A 12,574-nucleotide genomic window follows, 5' to 3' on the forward strand; every position below is an offset into this window, starting at 1 on the left:
GGCTGCGGGGCGGCGCGGCCTCACACATGCGTACTAGTGACTAGTGAAGCCGGCCGCCCGAAGAAGGGCAGGAGGACCGGCTGCGTGGCAGCTGGGCGTGGGGTCCCTAACCTCTCTTAGTTGGGCGTACGCATGTGCGAGTCCTGGGGCGGGGCGGGCGCGGGAGGAGCTTGGGGCGGGTGGAGGGGGTTGCCTCGACGCTCGGTGGGTGTTGGCTGGGAAGCAGGGTCTCTGGATCCCGCCGAGTCACCCGAGTCGATGCCCGGCCCCGTGCTGGCTGGCGCGGCCTCCGCGGAACTGTGGGGTCGTGCAGGAAGGGAAAACTCGTGATTCCTTAGGACCGGCGTAGACGGACCAGCGCCGAGAGCGGCAGATAACATGCCTTGTGATTTCCTTGTGGCTGCAGTAGCTTTATTTCAGGCTTAGAGAGAGGCGGCAACTTTCCCTTGACACAGGTGTGTCCAGAGAGTTGCTGCCTTCCCCCTGTTGCTTTCTCTCCCCGATTCCTTAAACCCTCTCCGGGCATTGTATTCCCAGGCGTCCTGTTTTAAAGAGGCGGGTGGGGGTGGGGTTATTCTATATCAGATAGAACAGCTTTTATTTTATTTTATTTTATTTTATTTTATTTTATTTTATTTATTTATTTATTTTTTTATTTTTTTATTTTATTTTATTTATTTTATTTTATTTTATTATTTTATTTATTATTATTATTTTTTTTTGAACAGCGTATATTTTAAATCCCACACAATTTAAACAGGGAGTAAAGTTTGCTGTTGTGATGTTATTATCTTTGACACTTGGCTCCCTGTGACATTCGATGCATGATGGCTTGGGATTCCTTGTCAGTGATTGGCTGGGTACGTCCTTAGAAATTATTGATAAACGAGGAAAATTGTTTCAGAGTGATGGCGCATTTAGGAAATTATATTTAACCACGAGCTGGCATAATGATGAATTGTGTAGGCATTCAAAGAATTTTCACACTCAGCCAGTAGATTTAACTTTGTAGTTCTCAAACATTTTTGAGAGCCATTAGACATTTATCCTTAATATTAATCCTTTTTGAGTTCTTTAGTTTGCATTATTTGCAGTGGGGAAAAGAATATTATCTCAAACGTTTTTGTGTCTAATGGCTAAATGCACCTATCCTTAACGTTATTCCTCTTTTAGTTTCTTAGTTTGCGTTATTTGGACTGGGGAAAGAAATTAATATTTATGTATGTACCTGTGTTGGGTTCGACTCCTTTGATCCATATTATTTTATGCAATCATAAGCCTCTGTAAGTATAACTCCCATTTTACAGATAATGACGCTAAGGTTCAGTAGCTTACCGATCTGTCAAAAATCAGAAGGCCAAAAAGGAACTGGATTTTGAGACTGAGTCATATCTGAATCCATATTCTTTCTAATTTGACTAGTTAAATAAGGGTTTATATGTAGGATATGAAAAAATAGGAATATGTAGCTAGTGGAATTTAAGCCTATATGTATTATACATAATTACCTAATTATAATGAAAATGGAATAATTATTTGTTCCCCTAGGGTTGTTGAAGATGCTAACAGAAAGTAATCCTTAATGCAAAATCAATTGAAGAGAATGAAGGCTTTCATTTTTGACTCACTTCTTGATGTAAGTTGTAACACATAATGTGAATGAACAAGTCATATTGCTCTAAATTTCTTCTCTCATACAAATCATCAATTTAAATGGAGGTTAGCCAACATAGATTTTAAAAAATAATTTTATAATGAATTTTGCTGCAGTAAAAACAATGCTTTAAAAAGTAAATATTATCATCTTTTCTATAGGATCACCTAGGAATCTTGTAGATTTTATTTTGAAATTGCTTATATTGTAAACTGGATATATATATATATATATACATATATATATATACACATACATATATATATATATATATATATATAGAGAGAGAGAGAGAGAGAGAGAGACCTCATTCAAGCTGAATTTGATAGAATGAAAAGAACACTGATCTAAGAGTTAAGCAACCCTGCTTTTGGCCTCAGAAAAGTACAAGGATGAATTTTCTAATACTTAAAAGTATCTGAAGTCCATCAGGTATCTATGAAAGATGATGAATTTTCTGTGTAGAAGGTGTTCAGGTAGAGGCTGGATGATGACTTGTTGAGAGTGCTCTTGTGAGGAGGCATGGGGCTATTTACTAATCCTGCTAACCTTTGATTAAACTCTTACCCAAAAAGAATGTAAAATACCAATTAAAATCCCTCCCAGTATCTATCCCTGGGGTTACTGTCTATTTTAGTTTCTTGTGGCTGCTGTAACAGGTGACAACAAATCTAGGGACTTACAAGACAAATTGATTACCTTTCTGTTCTGAAAGTCAGGTGTCAGGGATCTCATAGGCCTAAAGCCAGCAAGGCTGCCTTCCTTCTGGAGTCTCTAGGGGAAAAATCTATTTTCTTCTCTTTTCTAGCTCCTAGAAACTGTCCTCATACCTTGGCTTCTTACCCTCCCTCTCCTTCTTCAATAATCACATCACTCTAATCTTAGCTTCCTTGATGTCACATCAGTTTCTTCCCTTCTTTATAATTTATAAGCACCCTTGTGGTTACATTGGGCCAATACAGATAATCCAGAATCATCTCCCCATTTCAAGATATATAATGTTTAAAAAGATTTTATTTATTTATTCATGAGGGACACACAGAGAGAGAGAGGCAGAGACACAGGCAGAGGGAGAAGCAGGCTCCATGCAGGGATCCTGATGTGGGACTTGATCCCAGGACTCAATCCCATGACTCCATTCCGGGACTCCAGGATTATGCCTTGGGCCAAAGGCAGGCACTAAACCACTGAGCCACCCAGGGTTCCCCCCAAGATACATAATTTAACCACACCTGCAGAGTCTCTTTTTCCATGTAAACTAACATTTCTGAGGATTAGGACACAGATAACTTTGTGTATGTGTGTGTGTGTGTTGGGGGAGGGGGGTAGTGTTCCATTATTCTGCCTACCACACTGCCCTTCCTGGAAAGCAGAAATCTTAATGATCTAAAAGACCAGGCTTTTCAGAGCTTCTTGAAAAGAGTAAAGAAACATCATATTTCATACTTGTGAAAAAAAATACAGAGAGGAAAAATGAAATGAAAACTTATTTTAGTTTTCAGCGGAACATCTTTTCATGTCATAATCTTAAAGATTATTATAAGGGAGGTTTTTTTATAAGGGAAGTTTTGAATTATGCAGCTAAGATTATTTTTTAATTTTTTTAATTTTTTTTAATTTTTTAATTTTTTATATTTATTTATTCATGATAGACATAGAGAGAGAGAGAGAGTGCGAGCGAGAGAGGCAGAGACACAGGAGGAGGGAGAAGCAGGCTCCATGCCCGGAGCCCGATGGGGAACTTGATCCCGGGACTCCAGGATCACGCCCTGGGCCAAAGGCAGGCGCCAAACTGCTGAGCCACCCAGGGATCCCCTGCAGCTAAGATTCTTAAAGTTATTTCTAAAATCTATTAAAAGGGTAAATTTTATAATGGCAATGCAGTATGTACAAACTTGAACATAAGATTTGTCATTTGTCAAAGAATGGTCTTCTAGGAGTCAAATAAACAGGCATCTAAACTAAATGATTTTTCTTTCTCAGAGAGTTTGAAAAATAGTAGCATTTTCCAGTTTTAATAAAACTGCCTTTAGAATAACCTTCCAACAAGGAGAAAATAAAGAAAATAAGAAAGACCATAGATTTATTCGTGTTGCTCATGAAATGAGAGTTTGTATGTGCACTAAATAAAGTCCTTTTCAGCTTGCACATAACAGTACTTTTCTCCTCTAAATATTAGCGTTTAGAATTAATCTTGTAGGGTCTCAAGTACTCACTTTATTATTTTTTAAATATTTTATTTTTTTTAAGTAGGCACCACACCCAATGTGCTGGTCAAATTCAATGACCCCAAGACCAAGAGTTATATGCTCCACTAACTGAGCCAGCTGAGTGCCTCTCAAACACTTTTACTTTAATAAAGAATGCCTGTTTTCAAATCATGCCTCTGGCTATGTTAGTATATAGTACATGTTAGTATATATTTCTGACCATGTTGGTATATAGTTGGGCAATTTTAAGAGAATGTTACAAACTTTGAGAACAATATGTTGTCTGTATTTAAATTGAGGAAAAAGTATAGATACTGATGATAGAGATATAACCAGGTCTTTCCTTTTTTAATTTTAATTTTTTATAATTGTTTGTTTGTTTATTTATTTATTTATTCAGAAAGAAAGTGCAGGTGGGAGGGGCAGAGGGAGAAGGAGAGAGAGAATTTTTTTAATAGATTTTTTTTTTTTATTTGAGAGACAGAGTATGAGTGGAGGGAAAGGCAGAAAAAAAGGGAGAAGCAGACTCCCTGTTGAGCATGGAGCAAGATGCTGGTTTCCATCCCAGAACCCTGAGATCATGACCTGAGCCAAAGTCAGATACTTAACTGACTGAGCCACCCAGGTGCCCTGAGAGAGAATCATCTTCTTTTTTTAAAAAAGATTTTATTTATTTGAGAGAGAGAGTATGAGCTGGGGGTTGGGGGGCAGTGGATAGAGAGATAGGGGCAAGCAGATTCCCTGCTGAGCAGGGAGCCAGACACAGGGCTTGGTAACATGACTCTTGGATCACGAACTGAGCCAAAGTCAGGTGCCCAATGGATTGAGACACAGGGGCACCCAGAGAGAGAGAGAGAACGTTAAGCAGGCTCCACACTCAGCATGGAGCCTGGTGCAGGGCTATATCTCACAACCCCAAGATCTTGACCTGAACTGAAATCAAGAGTCAGATGCTTAATTGATTGAGCCACCTAGGCACTTGTTTATTTATTCTGGGTCTTTCTGAATAAAAGCTCCAAACCTGATTTCTGTTGTCTATCCAATGATGCTTCAGCCTAATTGCCATTTCCTGCCAACTTGTTAAGCAGACATATGCAGGAATAGACAGACACTAGTCTAATTTGAATGTAGTAAAGAGTTTTTTAGACTCTAGCTTAGAGGTAATGAGCTAGTATCCAAATCAGCCCAAGAGTCACTTTTTGTTTGTTCTAATATTTTAAAGAATTTTGAGTCATTTAAAAGTTTGAAGATATTATCTAAAAATCCAGATTGCTGTGTTTTCTTGAAAACATAAATCAGATAACTTGGCAGCACTGGGCTCCCATTGCCCATCGAGACAATGACTGGCTTGTATTGAGAAGGCTGCCCCTTATAGATTTGGTGTGAATCTACCAGTTCTCTATGGTTTTTGGATCCTATCACTCACACAATGTATAATATACATGTACACCCAGCAATTTACTTGCCTTCATGTGAGTTTGGGATTTCCAATTCTTTTTATTCCTTTACTTCTTAATTTTGTTGATCACTTCTCCTACCCTGTCTCTCATAGGACTCCTCTCCTTTTTCCTCTGCCAATTCTAGGAAAGAAAATTTTTCCTCTGTCCTCTCAGTTAATGAATGGGGCCTGTAAATTAAACTGACAAAGAGATTAACAGGAGAAAAGACATACACATTTTTATTAATGGTGCTTCACAGGAAAGAAGCAAAAATCTCTAAAAGATAGTTATACTTGAGAGTTTAGATATCATTTTAACAATGAATGATAAATTGTGGAGAAGTGACTACAAAGAGAAGGGATTTGAGCTTCTGGGGTGGTAAATTGTGGGAAGGTAAGTATATAGGAGAAACTGATGGAAGATAGGGATATTTTAGAAAGGTCTGTTTGTGTAGACTCATCTTGGGGTCAACTTTTTTCATGGCCATAAAACTCTTCTGGGGTGGGATTTACGGAAGGCATAGTTTCTCAGAAGTTTCTGTTTGTAGTGAGTTAATGGAAGGTCTGAGAAGACTTCTTTCTGCATCTGCTGAATCTCAGCATATAACTGAATCTCAGTTGCCTTCAGGTCAAAATAATCCAAATGCCAAAGTGGCATATTTTGATTCTTTTTGCTAGTCATATGGAACTTCTATTCACTTAACACACCTTGCCTTGCCCTTCCATTCCTCTGTACTCTGTACAAGTTGTTTCTTCTACCTGGAGTCTCCTTTCCCTCATTCTCTGACTGGCAGTTGAGTCTTCCAGACTCAGTTTTGGGGAAGTCTTCTCTGACTGCTTAGGCACTCGTTCTCTACCAATCAAAGATTCCTTAGTGCTTTGTCCCAGGTAATATTCCTGTTCCAGGTGGGGGCACATAGATCCCCTCTTCTCTGTCTGCTACTTTGCTCACATCCTACCAGACCCTCAAGGTTTAGTTCAGCTTCGCTGCCCCACAAAGGGGCATGGGGAATGTGTTCGCTGCCCCACAAAGAATGTGTTCACTCACTGCACCAATTAAAAGTTGATTTTCCTCTTTGGATTTCTAAGATGATGGTGCCTAACTTGACTGACTATCATAACTATCTGGAGTACTTCAATGTTGAGTTCTGGGCCTTGCCTCTGATGGGTCTTATGCCATCATTTCTGGGATTAATTTAGAAATCTATTTTTCTTAAAACCCCCTCAAATGGTTTCATAATTAGTCCTTCATAATTTAACATATATTAATGTTATATTTTTATGTTGCTTATTTAATATGTTCTGATCTTTTCTATCCAGTTGCTATAAAACCATGCATGTCCTACATATCGTTTGGTACATTGATGTATACAAAATAAACATAAAAAATCTTGATTAGTTGATTGACAAGACAATTTTTCCTTTCTCCTGACAAGATTTTGCTTCTTCTGAAAGAATAAAATGATTCTTTGCAGGGAATAAATAAGTATACAACGATAAATTATGCTCTGAGCTCTTGTATCATCCTGGAACTCAGTCAATGCCTATTTAAAACTAGGCTATTCTGGTAGGATGATATGTTCTCTGCTGACTTAGATTGTTATTAGCAACTTTGTCTCTTATCCTAGTGTAGTGATTCTTTATGGTGTGTGGCATTAGAGTCTTTAAGGAGATTTTTCAAGCCTCCTCCTACCCCCCCACCCCCCAGTCCCCAGGAGAATCACAGCATTATGATAAGAGATGCTGATTGGGAGTGTGTTGTGAAGAAACAGGGCTAAAGCTGATTAAATGCTGTAAATCACTGTCCTAAGGAGAGTTTATCAATACAACCATTATGATTAGATAAATGAACATGAGGCTAATTTTGAATATCCTCAGCAATCTTAGTTTCCAATTCTTAGTAATATTCACTTAATTTCTTTTTTAAAGTTTTTATTTAAATTCCAGTTAGTTAATCTATTGTGTAATATTAGTTTTAGGTGTACAATTTATTGATTCCACACTTCTAAACATCACCTTGTGCTCATCACAGCAAGTGCACTCCTTAATCCCCGTCACCCATTTTACTCAATCCCCCATCAACCTCCTCTTAGGTAGCCATCAGTTTGTTCTCTATAGTTAAGAATTAATTTCTTTTTTATAAATGAAGATTTTATTTATTTATTCATGAGAGACACACAGAGAGAGAGGCAGAGACACAGGCAGTGGGAGAAGCAGGCTACCTGCAAGGAGCCTGATCCCGGGATCATGCCCTGAGCCAAAGGCAGACACTCAACTGCTGAACCACCCAGGCATCCCAAGAGTTAATTTCTTTATTATCAGAATGGGATCATTGTTTACAACAGCATAAAGATAAGAATGAAATGTATTTTAAGCAGAAATAATTGTATTTAAATTTTTGTGTTGGATTTCTTTATGTTTTGGAAAATTTGGGTAAAGTCACATAAATTTGACACTGTAGGGAATCTTGGGGCATCATTCTAGACCAGTCCTTTTCAACCATTTCCAAGAGAGAATTAAGCCCTAATACTCTAAGGTATCCAGCATATGTAATAATTAGCTCTTCTCCTATACATCAAGAATACCTTCTGTCTATGTAATACTTGGGAGAAATGAGAAAAGAGTCACTGACATAATTTTCTCTAGGGCTCAAATCGCTTCTGTGATTGAAAAAGGCTAAATTATCTAGAGCCCAGTGGTTTTCAAACTTTTGTGTATATGAGAGTTACCTGGAAGATTTTTAAAACATAAATTGCCAGTCCACATTCCTAGAGGTTCTCACTCAGTGGGTCTGGGATGAGGCCCCAACATTTATATTTTTTTTTTTTAAGATTTTATTTATTTATTCATGAGAGACACAGAGAGAGAGACAGAGACAGAGACAAAGGCAGAGAGAGAAGTAGGCTCCATGCAGGGAGCCCAATGTGGGACTCGATCCTGGGACCCCAGGATCACACTCTGGCAGGTGCTCAACCACTGAGCCACCCAGGCATCCTCCAAAATTTATATTCCTAATGAGCTCCTGGGTAATAGCTGACATTGCTGGTGTAGAGACCATAAGTTGAGAACCACTGATCTAGACCAACTCTTACCTTATTTAAAAAGACTCATGTCAGGATCCCTGGGTGGCGCAGCGGTTTGGCGCCAGCCTTTGGCCCAGGGCGCGATCCTCGAGACCCAGGATCGAATCCCACGTTGGGCTCCCGGTGCATGGAGCCTGCTTCTCCCTCTGCCTGTGTCTCTGCCTCTCTCTCTCTCTCTGTGACTATCATAAATAAATAAAAATTAAAAAAAACCTTTAATATTAAAAATAATAATAATAAAAATAAAAAGACTCATGTCAATCAGTAAGAAAATAAATGTAAGAAAATATCATGACCCAGTACACACAGGTGTGTGCACACACACACACAGCTGAAACAGTTTTGTGATAAAGACACATTCCTTGCTAGGTGCTGTACACTCGTTTGTCTTTATTTTTATTTTTTATTTTATTTTTATTTATTCATGAGAGACACACAGAGAGAGGCAGAGACAGGCAGAGGGAGAAGCAGGCTCCATGCAGGGAGCCCGATCCTGTGCTAAACTGCTGAGCCACCTGGGCTGCCCTGGTTTGTTTATTTTTAAAACTATTCTATTTATTTAAAAAAAATGCTGATTGGAAGCCACTAAATAGATCTTCCAGCTCACTAACAAGTTGTGAAAAGCAGTCTAAAAAACAGTAGATGAGGATGTCTCAGTTTCTTTTAGCTTTAGTAATTTTCACTCATTGGCTTAACTACCCTCATTTTACAGATAAGTACAAGAGACTCCAAGTACAGGAGCCTAGAAGATAGCCATCAACTAAGGATTCAGACACATTCGGGGAGGCCAACGGGAACATATTGGGGACCCAATGAGCAAACACCTGAGACAGAAAGCTTGCCTTCTGCATCCTTAGCAGTGAAAAATCAACATTCAGGTGCTCAATTAGATTAGGTAAAGAACTTAACTAATAGAGAGCGTGACTGTACAAACTTAATCAGAGACAGACTAGAGCTTGTCCAGGAGAAATGGTTCTGAGCACATTATAGGGCAATGACACTTAAATGGACTTCTGACTTGGCTCAAAGGAAAATCATGTCTAATTCCAAATGTAGAAAAAGAGAGATAGAGGAGAACTATAAGTAATCTTTAAAAAACAACAAAACATTATAGGAGTATCACAGACATTTAGATTATAAGGAAGCCTTGTTGAATGGCTTAAAGACAAGAGGAGGGGCAGGGGAGAAGAAAAGTGTTTGTTCATTGCCCATTTTATTATTGTGACCTTGGAAATGGGAAAACTATGGGTGACAATGTCAGTAGTATGGGAACATCATCTATACCAGAAGTGATGTCAGGAACTAGAACTATGCTAAGAGATCGGAATGGATTGCTACCTGGATTTTACTGAGGAGTGTCTGAAGACTGAGTATTTTTTAGGGTGATTCACAATCTATGATTGTTCACCAGGCTGATGTATCCAGCACAATATATTTACCTAGGAAAGAGAGTTCCCAGTTTGTGTGAACTGACCTGTCCCACGCCATGTGTAACGATGAATTGACACCTAAACTCAAATTCTCTGATTCTCAGCTTTGTGCATACGGACTCTGGCAGCCCAGTGTGTCCCCCATATGGCTCTGCCTGTGACTGTGACTTTCCCTCCACCACTGCCAAGAGCAGACAGATTGTTGGGAGCATGGATGCCAACTCGGCAGTTCACTGTGCACGCACCTGCCCCACAGCTCCTAGGCTTGTGTGAGTATGGGCATCCCAGCACTGCAGCCCAACTTCTTGGAGCTACGGGTTCTCAGAGCTGCACTCCACATGTGGAGCTGAAGTGGGGAAGATGGTTTGTGTCAGGCTCCTGGCCACAGGCAAGGAAGATACAGCGGACATCAGGTCTCCCAGGTTCTCTCTTCAGCAGACTTCACGTGGATGGCCAGCCCAAGTTCTGGTGAGATCCCTCTTTGGCAAAAGAGGGAGGTGGACCTTGGTGTGGGGATGTGTCCTCCAGACATTTTCGCTGGTCACCTGATCTATCCCTACGTGTCCCAGATACCAGATGATGCCAGGGTTACCTGGGTGCTCATGTTGGCCTGCAAAATGCAGTTTGCTCCACATACTTGCCCTCAGGCACCAGGCGTTCCAGGCCTACTGAACAGGGCCTGTCCTATCCCTCCAGGGCATCCTCCTGAGGCTATGGTACCCCTCACTACACCTTGGATGAGAAGGTTTGAATCATGGTCACCATCAGGCCCCATATGACCTTGCTGTTCTAATGGCATAGGGGCCTGTCTAGCAACCCTTGTTTTTAGTCCAGGGTATTTTCCTTGTGTAAAAATACTTCTTTGAGAAATACAATTTATTGTCAGATAGTTTATCAATATGATAGATTTTTGGGGGGCTCCTCGCTGGCTCAGGATGTAGAGCATGCAACTCCTGACCAGAGTGTTTCAGGATTTCTTTTCCTTTAGTTAGTGCCTGTGGTTCTTGGTCAGGCAACTTGAAAGAATGAAGAGGTGGACCAGAGGGAGAGTGGCGGGCAGGAAAGCAGAGTTTATCAAGCGATAAGAAAAAGCTCCTAAAAAGGGAAGGGACCTGAGAGGGTTGCCAGTTTGGCATTAAATCTAGGGGTATTTATGGCTTGTTGGCAGGCTGTTTTAATCTGATTAATCTCCAGGTGCCTGTCACCCAGTCAGTTTTTTGTCCACGGGCTCATCTACTTATCAGGGAGCTGTTCGCGTAGAAAAGGGTGGAGTGCTCCCTCCAGGGTGGTGTAAAATCCTTTCAAGGGTGGTTTCCTTTTCAGGTGGGGGCCCCTTTCCCTGCCTACCTTTCTTCCAATTATCCTTCATTATTAGAGTTGTGAGTTCGAGCCCATATTAGATGTAGAGATTACTTAAAAATAAAAATCTTTGATTAAAAGATTTTTGGCAAAGCAAAACACATGACATTTCTTCACATTAAAAAAACTATAGGATCACAGTCAAAGTTTGAGTTTAATCCTTTTATATATTGACAATCTAAAGATTTTTCTGGGTTACTTTTTGCCATTGACAAACTTGCACAGCATCGTGATATGATATATTGAGACCAATTGGATAGGATGTTTGAGCAATATTGAGGGATGAAGAATGACCCCCTCAGATGACTGTTGTGTGACTGAATGGAGCGGGATGCCTTCACCTGCTACAGGGACCCATGAAAAAAAGACCAGATTTGTGGAACAAGAACATGAGATGAATTTTGGACATGTGGAGACATTTTGACACATTCCTTTGAGATTTTTCTTTTTTTTTTTAATTTTTATTTATTTATGATAGTCACACACAGAGAGAGAGAGAGAGAGAGAGAGGCAGAGACACAGGCAGAGGGAGAAGCAGGCTCCATGCACTGGGAGCCCGATGTGGGATTCGATCCCGGGTCTCCAGGATCGCGCCCTGGGCCAAAGGCAGGCGCCAAACCACTGCGCCACCCAGGGATCCCCCTTTGAGATTTTTCAATTGGAGCTGTTGAATAAGCAATTGGATAAGAGTCTGGAGTTAAATGGAGAGTCTGGGCTGGAGATGTAGATCTGTGAGTTACTTCTGAAAAGAATGGGACTCGAAGGTAAAGTGTGCAACCTAAAGGGAGTAGAGTGAGAGAGGAAAGGGAGACGTAGAGAAATGCTAGTATTTCATGGCAGAGAAAAAGAGATGAAGCTACAAATGAGAAGGGCGGAAAGGACAAAAATCAGAGGAGTGTTGTAAAATGGATGTTAGGAATAGATTCAGGATAGGGGGTGGGGACAGCTGTGTTAAATGTTGCAGACAGACCTAATAGGATGAAGATCAGAAAATGTCCAATGAGTTTAGTTACATAGAGTCAATGATGCAGGAAGAGCTGTTGCAGTGTAGTAATGGAGGCTAAAGTAAATTGAAATATGTTATGGAGTGAATGAGAGCTGAAGGAGTAAGGATGGTGAGCATGGAGAAAAAACTTTGAGAAGTTTGATTTGGAAGATGTAAAGCTGAGAGCAGCAGAGATGTTACTAGAAAGATATGCAGACTCAAGGAAGTTTTGTTGTTGTTTACATTTATATTGGGAACTTTTTTTTTTTTTTAAGATTTTATTTATTTGAGAGCCTGAGGGAGGGCAGGTGAGCAGTAGCAGGGGCGGAGCAGGTGGTGGGGGGGAGGAACAGAGGGAAAAGCAGACAGCAGAGAGACAGATGCCTTAGCTCCTGGGCTCCATCCCAGGACCCTG

At 40.3% G+C, this 12,574-nt stretch overlaps 1 long non-coding RNA gene across 1 annotated transcript; it reads left to right on the plus strand.

Moving 5' to 3' along the window:
• Window positions 1-199: 199 nt before the first annotated feature.
• Window positions 200-10,723, plus strand: LOC129511131 (uncharacterized). Its single transcript, XR_008664752.1, has 3 exons — window positions 200-455; window positions 1,549-1,636; window positions 9,920-10,723. It is a non-coding gene; the product is annotated as an uncharacterized LOC129511131 (long non-coding RNA).
• Window positions 10,724-12,574: the final 1,851 nt, after the last annotated feature.

This window comes from Nyctereutes procyonoides, unplaced genomic scaffold, assembly GCF_905146905.1.
Source record: "Nyctereutes procyonoides isolate TBG_1078 unplaced genomic scaffold, NYPRO_anot_genome, whole genome shotgun sequence".
NCBI classification, from domain to species: Eukaryota; Metazoa; Chordata; class Mammalia; order Carnivora; family Canidae; genus Nyctereutes; species Nyctereutes procyonoides.